This window comes from Solanum tuberosum, unplaced genomic scaffold (genome assembly GCF_000226075.1).
Source record: "Solanum tuberosum cultivar DM 1-3 516 R44 unplaced genomic scaffold, SolTub_3.0 scf00154, whole genome shotgun sequence".
Lineage (NCBI taxonomy): Eukaryota > Viridiplantae > Streptophyta > Magnoliopsida > Solanales > Solanaceae > Solanum > Solanum tuberosum.
In genome coordinates, this window is record NW_006239079.1 from 1329892 (window position 1) to 1341490 (window position 11599).

Sequence of the window (11599 nt, forward strand, 5' to 3'; positions counted from 1 at the left end):
GTTTCCAAACTTCTGAAAGACTTGGGATCTGAAAAATTAACTAGCCTAACACAAGGAAATAGAAAAGCCACACAAAGGCAAAAAGGACCCTACATAGAAATGTCGATATGGACAAAAGAAGAGGAAAATGAGGAATATGACCAAGGATATGCTGTAAAAGAGTCAAGTGACACACTTCGTGTAGTCACAAAAAGTACCTAATCAAGTGAGACTAGTATTTGGAAACCGAAAAGCCACAAAATGAAATGGTAAAAGGGATAAGAAAGTTCCCTATTTCTAACCCTAGAAAAAGCAAGAAGACATAAAAATGGCAGGATATGCTGATTCTCCATGGGTTTATACCGTTTCTTAAACTGAGAAAGAATGATCTATATAAGCTTGGAAGGCTCTGTTGTGATGAAACAGAAGCAGAAAAATGAGAAAAAAAAAAGAGTTTGGTGAATAAAAATGTATTTTTGAATTTATAAGAGAAACAGTGGTAGGGCTACTCTCTATTGGCATGCACTTATATATTTAAGCTGACATGCCAAAGGAGAGCTGCCCTGTTACTGTCTCTGCTTAATGTTATTCTGATGGAACAGCTGTTGAACCCACTGTTTACATACTGTATCCGCCACCATATATCTGTTGATCACAACGTTGATTGCAAGAAGGCATATTTTGAATAATCCTAATCTGCAATGTATTCTTTTACTCCATGATAGATCCAAACTGTAAAAGAAGTACGTACTAATTTTCTAGTAAAGGTTCCTGGATGGTGTTGCACTAATCCTTGATTTTTTATTTTTTATTTTGATTTTTGCAACACTGATTGACAGAGCATTGTCAGTCTTGACACAAATTAGTGGGGTGTTTCACATAATCACAGATTATCGTGGATTATATTTACAGATATATATATGGTATACATGAGATTTATGGAAATACAATGTGATATACACTGATATAGCTTATAAACACCATAAATGGAGTCATGTGACTAGCGGCCCCTGAGTAAAAGATTCAAGTATCTACCCCTAATTGCAATGATGAATATGCATGAAAAAACACAAAATTAACTACAAAAAATATACTAATTAAACCTGCAAAGTGAGCATAGTCTTAAATCTCTCCAAAAGAAACATCATTATTGAACCTAGGAGAGATTTGATTATTTGGAAGGAAGAGGCATGAGATATTCTTATTGCTTCTGAGTAAATTCATGTGCTGAATGATCACCAAATTGGGATGTGGAAGCTAAGAGTATTGGAGTAAAATTATCAATATGGACACAAAAGACTGATATTTTGCTCTTGGATGAACTTATTAAGAGTGTGTCCTGACTTCTTGCAATATTTGCAAGAGACAAAAGGACATGCTTCGTTGCCTTAAATTAGACTCTTTGAGTAAAACTTCTTCGGCACCAGAAGGAGCAGACGAGGAAGAAAGTGTGAGTTCTCTCTCTATTTCTTGGCATGTTTTAACACAGAGCAAGGGGAGATATCATAAGTATATTGCTCATAAATGTGGAGTAGAAATTATTCAACCAAGTTAGGAACCAAAACTACTTCAGTTCTCCTAGAAACTTGGGAAAGGGGCCACAAGAGCATATGACCAATAAATAATGAATGTTCATCTCATCCCAAATGCTTCACAGTCTAATGAAATATGAGACAATTTTTGAAGTTCTCTTGGAAATGAAACTAATGTCATTTGAAATTGAATGAACTTAGACCTATTTGATCCAAAATCTCTCATTAATGTCCAACAAAGTTTCCCTATTAGTGTCATATACCCTAAAACACTAGTAGAAAATTAGAAATGTTCATAGTCATCCAAGCAATCATCATATCATTGAACCTTTTCCAGTATGGGTAATAGGGGAATCTTCAACTTCGAATAAATGCTAAGATCAGTCACCATGCCCAAAATAATACATCATCATGAACGCCTTAAGTATCGCCGTAAATCCATTGTGAAACCTTTGAATCAGAAATAGAATAGAGCAAACCCCTGCGGAATCAGAAATTGAACCCTATCCATATATTGTTTTTTTTTAAAAATCAATCAAAATACAAAATCTAGCTTTTTTTTTTTAACCCTCCCTAGGAGCTGCCACCCCTTTTGCTCCCTTGGTGACGCAAACTCGCAACCTTCGGGTTGGAAGTGAGGGGTGCTTACCATCCGAGCAACTCCCTCTCGTCAATCTAGTTTCGAGGATATGATGCTCTAATGAGAGAAACAAGTATAGTTCATTTGCCTGCTATGATACCATGTTAGAATTAGACTTGCAAAAATTAGATGGAAATTTCCCGGGTGGAAATGCCCCGGCTTAACGAGAGAGAAAAAGAAGATTATATAAACAAAATATTCGTGGAATTGAGGATGATTGATGTATCAAACTTTATTTCGTAAATGAATCAAGCATTTGTAGTTACACATAAAATGGCTAAGAATAAAACTACAAGTCTAATGTTACAACTGTAAAATGGTCTTTGAGTTGCAGCTGAACCAGTTGGCCTTTTCCGAATCAATGTTGAGCTGCCCAATGTCATGATTATTTCAATTATATACTTAACTAATTCAAACTCCAAAATAATTCCCTGAGTTTGAACTGTATATTTCAAAGTTCGGAAAATTTTCAATTACCTTTAGATACATTTTCCTAATAGAAAATTGTGTAATCTGCTGAACCTCAATTATCCTGTAACCTGAATTTCCAATGTGTTAATTTCCTAGCTTTGGAAATCTTTTGAACCATCCAAGCAGCTTGTTTGAGATTTACATTCGAGTTGAATTCTAATTCATCAGAAGATTCAGAACTATGTATAAATCTTCAGTTAACAAAAATAATTTGAGAATTAAATACAAAAACTAGAATGTTATATCATTCATATCTCTATAACTGCTCTTTAAATTAAAATGTACAATTGAATACATCTCACACTCGCATTCAAATTATCAATTGGTGAGTTCACAATTAAGTAAACAAGACTTAATATTTAGAATAACATGAGAACAGAACGACTCACTGCGAAAAGTAGAAAAATACCTTGAAGACATCACACTGTATATATTAATAGTGCCCGAAGGACATGTTGATTAAGGAGAGACAGTAACAGGGCAGCTCTCCTTTGGCGTGTCAGCTGAAACATACAAATGCATGCCAATAGAGAGTAGCCCTATCATTGTTTCCCTTATAAATTCAAGAATATATTTTCATTCACCAACTCTCGTTTTCTTCTTCCTCTGGTTCACTGTCTCGCTTATAAATTCAAGGATATATTTTCATTCACCAACTCTCGTTTTCTTCTTCCTCTGGTTCACCACAACAGAGCTTTCAATGCTTTTATAGGCATTCCTTCTCAGTTTAAGAGACGGTATAAACCCTTGGAGAGAATCAGCATATCCTATGTGATTTTGGTTCTAGTTGTGGTCTGCGGATATCTTCTTGCATTATGGGATTGCTTTTTCTAGAGTAAAAAAATGTGGTAACTTTCTTATCCTTTACAATTTCATTTCCTGAAAGCAACTCCTTTAAAAATATTTTCATCAGATTCCCTCAGGAAAAAGTTGATGCTGCATGATTTTATGCCTTTGAAGTGTGTGCCATTTGACTCGAGGACCTTCAAACAGCATATCCTTTTGTCATATTCCTTATTTTTTCTATTCTTCCTTTCTCTTTTACATTTCTATGTTACGTTTTCTACTTGGTTTCGATTTTTGTTATTCATGCGGCTTTTCGATTTCCCTAATTCCTCTCTTGCTTATGTTATGAGATTTTAGGATTCTAGCTCTTTTATAGGCCATGAAATGAAGAGTACTGCTTCCTTTGCCTGACAATTAGACATAATAAAAGTTTGAATATGGTGTTTGTTGTGTTCACTCGTAATAAAAGTTCGAAGTGTATCATTATTTCTGCCAGTTTACTCTAAAGACATTTGAAGCTGCACAACTGCAGCATCATATATCAACACAGTCCAATTCTGAATGCTATATAAGAAAACAAGCACAAAATGAAAAAATCTTCTTTTCGAGAGACAAACAACTAACAAACAAATTACCTCACATCACTACTGCCTAAACACAATCTGGTAGACATTTTTGATGAAAATGCCTTTGTCCTTTTAGAATACGATATATTTTTAATTTATTATTATTTTTTGTTCATTGTTTTTCCTATATCTTTTTTTTATTACATAGACGTAGAGAAGGGGAAATGGGGTAGGATATTACAAGGTGGGAATCAAATCATCACAAGCAATGTAAAAGATTAAGTAGCCAACTAACTGAACTTAAGATATGCGTTTTAGAATACTATACTAATGTCTCTGCACTGATTTGCTTCTCCAAACAATGAACACCCTTATTCCAAGCAGTGGCTTTTATAGTTTGGCTCTTAAAGTGTCTGACTTGGCGACTTTGTTTATCAACTACTAGAAATAGGTGGCTTTTATCAATTACACACTACTTGAAAACATTTAATTAATATATAAGTATGAAATATATATATATATATATTCAGATTAACTATTTAGAAGGATATTCAAGTGATTCAACTTTCCAATTTAGAAGTTTACATTGATATCAATATTGATAAAGATATAAACATAGATGTGATGTAGGTATATGGGGCATAGGTTTGAGGGACAGGCTAGCTGGTGCAAGAAACTAGGATGGTATTATATAAAGTATTCTTATGTTCTAATGTAATCCAGACTTGGATGCAATTTGTCCAGCTTCATTATACTTGAATGTCTTAAGTTGTAAGGACTGTTTTTTGTTGCACACAAATTCACTAAATTAATACCATACACACATGTTGAAAGGTGCAATTTTAATCTGCCACAGATAGTTAATTAGTTCAGGTTAGCGTGATATGCAAACTGGAACAAATGGCGACACTTTTGAGTAATATGAGAGAACTCAAAAAGGCACCATCCAACTTTTATTTTGTCCTACACTTTTGCTAAATCAATTCTGTTTTGCAACTTCTGAAAGACTTGGGATCTAGTAAAAATTTACTAGCCTAATTAAGTGAGTCTGGCACTAGGAAATCGAAAAGCCACACGAAAGCAAAAAGGACCCTACATAGAAATGTCGATATGGACAAAAGAAGAGGAAAATGAGGAATATGACCAAGGATATGCTGTAAAAGAGTCAAGTGGCACACTTCATAGTCACAAAAAACACCTAATTAATTGATACTAGCATTCGGAAACCGAAAAGCCACAAAATGAAATGGTAAAAGGGATACGAAAGTTCCCCATTTTCTGACCCCAGAAAAAGCAAGAAGACACAAAAGGGGCAGGATATGCTGATTCTCCATGGGTTTATACTGTCTCTTAAACTAAGAAGGAATAACCTATATAAGCTTGGAAGGCTCTGGTGTGATGAAACAGAAGCAGAAAAATGAGAAAAAGGAGAGTTGGTGAATAAAAATGTATTCTTGAATTTATAAGGGAAACAGTGGTAGGGCTACTCTCTATTGGCATGCACCTATATATTTAAGCTGACATGCCAAAGGATATCTGCCTTGTTACTGTCTCTACTGAATGTTATTTTGATGTAACAGCTGTTGAACCCACTATTTACATACTGTATCCGCCACTGTTAAGTCACTATGTTCTTCTCTAACAAGAAGAAACAGTGATAAGGATACTCTCTATTGGCATGCGGTTATTTATTCATCACATATTTCGGATGAAATGCCAAAGGATAGTTGTGCGGTTACCGTTTTTGCTTAATGTTATAACTTTGATGCAAACGTTATTTACATACTCTATCCACTTTAAGCTGACATGCCAAAGGAGAGCTTCCCTGTTACTGTCTCTGCTTAATGTTATTCTGATGGAACAGCTGTTGAACCCACTGTTTACATACTGTATCCGCCACTATATATCTGTTGATCACAACGTAGATTGCAAGGAGGCATATTTTGAATAATCTGCAATGTATCCTTTTACTCCATGATAGATCCAAACTGTAAAAGACTCATATGGTATACTAATTTTCCAGTAAAGGTTCCTGGATGGTGTTGTACTAATCCTTGAGTATTTTTTTAAAATTTTTTGCAACACTGATTGACAGAGCATTGTCAGTCTTGACACAATTAGGGGGTGTTTCACATAAATTACAGATGATCGTGGATTATATATACAGATATATATGGTATACATGAGATTTATGGAAATACAATGTGAACGAAATAATACATCATCATGAACGCCTTAGATATCACCGTAAATCCATTGTGAAACCTTTGAATCAGAAGTAGAATATAGTAAACCCTTGTTGAATCAGAAATTGAACCCTATCCAGATATATTTTTGGAAAATCAATCAAAATATAACAAAATCTAGCTTCGAGGATGTGATGCTCTAATGAGAGGAACAAGTATAGTTCATTTTCCTGATTTGTTACCATGTTAGAATTAGACTTGCGAAAATTAGATGGAAATTTCCCTGGTGGAAATGCTGAAAAAGAAGATTATATAGACAAAATATTCGTGGAATTGAGAATGGTTGATGTATCAAACATTATTTCATAAATGAATCAAGTATTTGTAGTTAAACATAGAATGGTAAAGAATAAAACTACAAGTCTAATGTTACAACTGTAAAATGGTCTTTGAGCTGCAGCTGTACCAGTTGGTCTTTTTCGAATCAATGTTGAGCTGCCCAATATCATGATTAACAGGCTAGAGTCTTCTGGAGAAAACATTATTTTGAATCAATATTATAAACTTAACTAATTCAAACTCCAGAATATTTCCCCGAGTTTGAAATGTACATTTGAAACTTCGGAAAATTTTCAAGTACCTTTGGATAAGTCACTTTGTAACTTTTGATACATTTTCCTGATAGATAATTGCGTAATCTGCTGAACCTCATCCATCCTGTAACATGAATTTCCAAAGTGTTAATTTCCTAGCTTTGGAGATCTTTTGAACCATTCAAGCGGCTTGTCTGAGATTTACAATCGAGTTGAATTCTAATTCATCAAAACTATGTATAAATCTTCAGTTAGCAATAATAATTTGAGGATTAAATACAAAAAATAGAATGTTACTTATCAATTTTATAACGCTATAACTACTCTTTAAATTAAAATGTACATTTGAATATATACATCTCACAGTCGCATTCAAATGAATTGGTGGGTTCACAACAAAGTAAACAAGACTTAATATTTGGAATAACATGAGAACACAACGATTCACTACGAAAAGTAGAAAAATAGCTTCAAGACATCACACTGTATTAAGAGTTTCCGAAGGGCATGTAGATTAAGCAGAGACAGTAACAGGGCAGCTCTCCTTTGGCGTGTCAGCTGAAATATACAAATGCATGCCAATAGAGAGTAGCCCTATCACTGTTTCACTTATAAATTCAAGAATATATTTTCATTCACCAACTCTCGTTTTCTTATTCCTCTGGTTCACCACAGCAGTGCCTTCAATGCTTTTATAGGCATTCCTTCTCAGTTTAAGAGATGGTATAAACCCTTGGAGAGAATCAGCATATCCTATGTGATTTTGGTTCTAGTTGTGGTCTGCGGATGTCTTCTTGCTTTATGGGATTGCTTTTTCTAGAGTTAAAAAATGTGGTAACTTTCTTATCCTTTACAATTTCATTTCCTAAAAGCAACTCCTTTAAAAGTATTTTCATCAGATTCCATCACTAAAAAGTTGCTGAAAGTTGATGCTGCATGATTTTATGCCTTGGATGTGTGTGCCATTTGACTCAAGGAGTGAAATACAGCATATCCTTTTATCATATTCCTTTTTTTTTTTCTGTTCTTCTTTTCTCTTTTACATTTCTATGTACATTTTCTATTTGGTTTTGAATTTTGATATTTGTTATTCATGCGGCTTTTCAATTTCCCTAATTCCACTCTTGCTTATGTTATGGAATTTTTTGGAGTCCATCTCTTTTAGATACCAGGAAATGAAGAGTACTGCTTCCTTTGCCTGACAGTAAAGACATAATAGAAGTTCGAATAAGGTGCTTGTTGAGTTCTCTCATAAATCATAATAAAAGTTCGAAGTGTGTCATCATTTGTGCCAGTTTACTCTTAAGACGGTTGAAGCTGAACAACTGCAGCAGCATATATCAATACAGTCAAATTCTGAATGCTATATAATAAGACAAGTAAAAATTGAAAAAGACTTCTTTTCGAGAGACAAACAACTACCAATTAACCATTTAAGTTTCTTCCACCAGCGCCAAAAGTCTCTCATGCCAAATGACAGTTATAAAATATTATCACATTTTACTACATAATACTCCTCTGTCATTTAGGGGGAAAAAAGAACTAGAGCAACTTCCTATTTGAAAGAGACTTAAAAAAACTAAGACATATGAATTGAAATAGACTGAGTAATATATAAACAAAAGTTGATCGTTTTTATGAACTAGTTTCTCGACACCTGCAATGCCCTTGTATCTCGACTAATGTAGTACACAATTTTGTATCAATTAAGTAATTATTTTGAAAAAAATAATGTACAGTTTTGTGAATTGTCATATGATAACTTATTTGTCGAGATCAATGTGACTCTAAACCTACAAAACTAAACAATCAAATTGCCTCACATAACTACTGCATAAACATAATATGGTGGCCATTCATGATGAAAACACCTTTGTCCTTTTAGAATACTATATTTTTTAATTTATGAGTTACTTTTTGTCCATTGTTTTTCCTATATCTATTTTATCACATAGGGGTAGAGAAAGGGAAATGAGGTACGTATTACAAGGTGGGAATCAAATCCTCATCAGCAATGTATAGCTCAGGGAGCCAATTAACTGAACTTAAGATCTCTGTTTTAGAATACTAAACTAATGTCTCTGTAGTGATTTGCTTCTCCAAACAATGAACACCCTTATTCCAAACAGTGGCTTTTATAGTTTGTCTCTTGGAGTGTCTGACTCGACCACTTTGTTTATCAACTGCTGGAAATAGGTGGCTTTTATCAATTATTACTTGACACCATTTTAATTAGTCTATAAGTAGGATATATATTTAGATTAACTATTTAGAAGGATATTCAGCTGTTCAACTTTCCAATTTAGAAGGTTACATTGATATCGATATTGATATAGATATAAATATAGATGTGATGTAGGTATATGGGGCATAGGTTTGAGGGATAGACTAGCTGGTGCAAGAAACTAGGATGGTATTATATGAATGTATGCTTAGGTAACATTGATCCAGACTTGGACGCCAATTGTCCAGCTTCATTACACTTGAATGTCTTAAGTCGTAAGGACTGTTTTTTTGCACTCAAATTCATAAATTAATACCATACCATATGTGTTGAATGGTGCAAACAGATTTTAAACTTCCACAGAAAGTTAATTAGTTCGGGCTAGCGTGATATGCAAACTGGAATAAATGACGACACTTTTGAGTAATATGAGAGAACTCAAAAAGCGCCATCCAACTTTTATTTTGTCGTCCTACACTTTTGCTAAATCAATTTTGTTTCCCAACTTCTGAAAGACTTGGGATCTGAAAAATTTACTAGCCTAACACTAGGAAATAGAAAAGCCACACAAAGGCAAAAACGACCCTACATAGAAATGTCGATATGGACAAAAGAAGAGGAAAATGAGGAATATGACCAAGGATATGCCATAAAAGAGTCAAGTGACAGACTTCATATAGTCACAAAAAGTACCTAATTAAGTGAGACTATCATTTGGAAACCCAAAAGCCACAAAATGAAATGGTAAAAGGGATAAGAAAGTTCCCTATTTTCTGACCCTAGAAAAAGCAAGAAGACATAAAAATGGCAGGATATGCTGATTCTCCATGGGTTTATACCGTTTCTTAAACTGAGAAAGAATGATCTATATAAGCTTGGTAAGGCTCTGTTGTGATGAAACAGAAGCAGAAAAATGAGAAAAAAAAGAGTTGGTGAATAAAAATGTATTTTTGAATTTATAAGAGAAACAGTGGTAGGGCTACTCTCTATTGGCACGCACTTATATATCTAAGCTGACATGCCAAAGGAGAGCTTCCCTGTTACTGTCTCTGCTTAATGTTATTCTGATGGAACAGCTGTTGAACCCACTGTTTACATACTGTATCCGCCACTATATATCTGTTGATCACAACGTAGATTGCAAGAAGACATATTTTGAATAATCCTAATCTGCAATGTATTCTTTTACTCCATGATATATCCAAACTGTAAAAGACTCATATGGTATGCTAATTTTCTAGTAAAGGTTCCTGGATGGTGTTGTACTAATCCTTGATTATTTTTTTTGATTTTTGCAATACTGATTGACAGAGCATTGTCAGTCTTGACACAAATTAGGGGGGTGTTTCACATAATCACAGATTATAGTGGATTATATATACAGATATATATGGTACAGATGAGATATATGGAAATACAATGTGATATACACTGATATAGCTTATAAACACCATAAATGGAGTCATGTGGCTAGCGGCCCGAGTAAAAGATTCAAGTATCTACCCCTAATTGCAATGATGAACATGCATGAAAAAACACATAATTAACTACAAAAAATGTACTAATTAAACCTGCAAAATGATCATAGTCAGAAATCTCTCTAAAAGAAACATCATTATTGAACCTAGGTGAGATTGATTATATGGAAGGAAGAGACATGAGATATTCCTATTGCTTCTGAGTAAATTCATGTGCTGAATGATCACCAAATTGGGATGTGGAAGCTAAGAGTATTGGAGTAAAATTATCAACATGGACACAAAAGACTGGACCTTTTGGTCTTTAAGAAATTGAAGACAGAGGAAAATGGATGACTTATAACACTTCTTTAAAGTGTGTCCTGCCTTCTTGCAATACTTGCAAGAGACAAAAGGACATGCTTCGTTGCCTTAAATCAGACTCTTTGAGTAAAACTTCTTCGGCACCAGAAGTAGCAGATGAGGAAGAAAGTGAGAGTTCTCTCTCTATTTCTTGTCATGTTTTAACATAGAGTAAGATATACTAATAGAGGGAAGGGGAGATAACATAAGCATATTGCTCATCAATGTGGAGTAGAAATTATTCAACCAAGTTACGAACCAAAACAACTTCAGTTCTCCTAGAAACTTGGGAAAGGGGCCACAAGAGCATATGACCCCTAAATAATGAATGTTCATCTCATCCCAAATGCTTCACAGTCTAGTGAAATATGAGACAATTTTTGAAGTTCTCTTGGAAATGAAACTAATGTCATTTGAAATTGAATGAACTTAGACCTATTTGATTGCCCAAAATCTCTCATTAATGTCCAACAAAGTTTCCCTATTAGTGTCATATACCCTAAAACACTAGTAGAAAATTAGAAATGTTCCTAGTGATCCAAGCAATCATCATGGGTGTGTTTGGTATGAAGGAAAATGTTTTCCATGGAAAATGATTTCCTAGAAAATGTTTTCCTAGAAAACAAGTTGATTTTTGACTTATTTTTTCATGTTTGGTTGGTGAGTAGAAAATATTTTTAGTGTTTGATTTATGAATGAAAAATATTTTTGAGAAATATCTTTTATTTTTACTAGAGTAGAAAATAATTTTTGAAATTGAAAATATTTTTTAAAAATAAACTTAAAATTATTTTTGGGGATG

At 33.9% G+C, this 11599-nt stretch overlaps 3 non-coding genes across 3 annotated transcripts; 1 reads left to right on the plus strand and 2 right to left on the minus strand.

Annotated features, from left to right (window-relative positions):
• Positions 1-481: 481 nt before the first annotated feature.
• Positions 482-545, plus strand: MIR399B (microRNA MIR399b). Its single transcript, NR_127213.1, has one exon. It is a non-coding gene; the product is annotated as a microRNA MIR399b (primary transcript).
• A 2553-nt stretch (positions 546-3098) lies between these two features.
• On the minus strand, positions 3099-3162 carry MIR399N (microRNA MIR399n). Its single transcript, NR_127273.1, has one exon. It is a non-coding gene; the product is annotated as a microRNA MIR399n (primary transcript).
• Positions 3163-7284: 4122 nt separating this feature from the next.
• On the minus strand, positions 7285-7348 carry MIR399L (microRNA MIR399l). Its single transcript, NR_127271.1, has one exon. It is a non-coding gene; the product is annotated as a microRNA MIR399l (primary transcript).
• Between the last annotated feature and the right edge of the window lie 4251 nt (positions 7349-11599).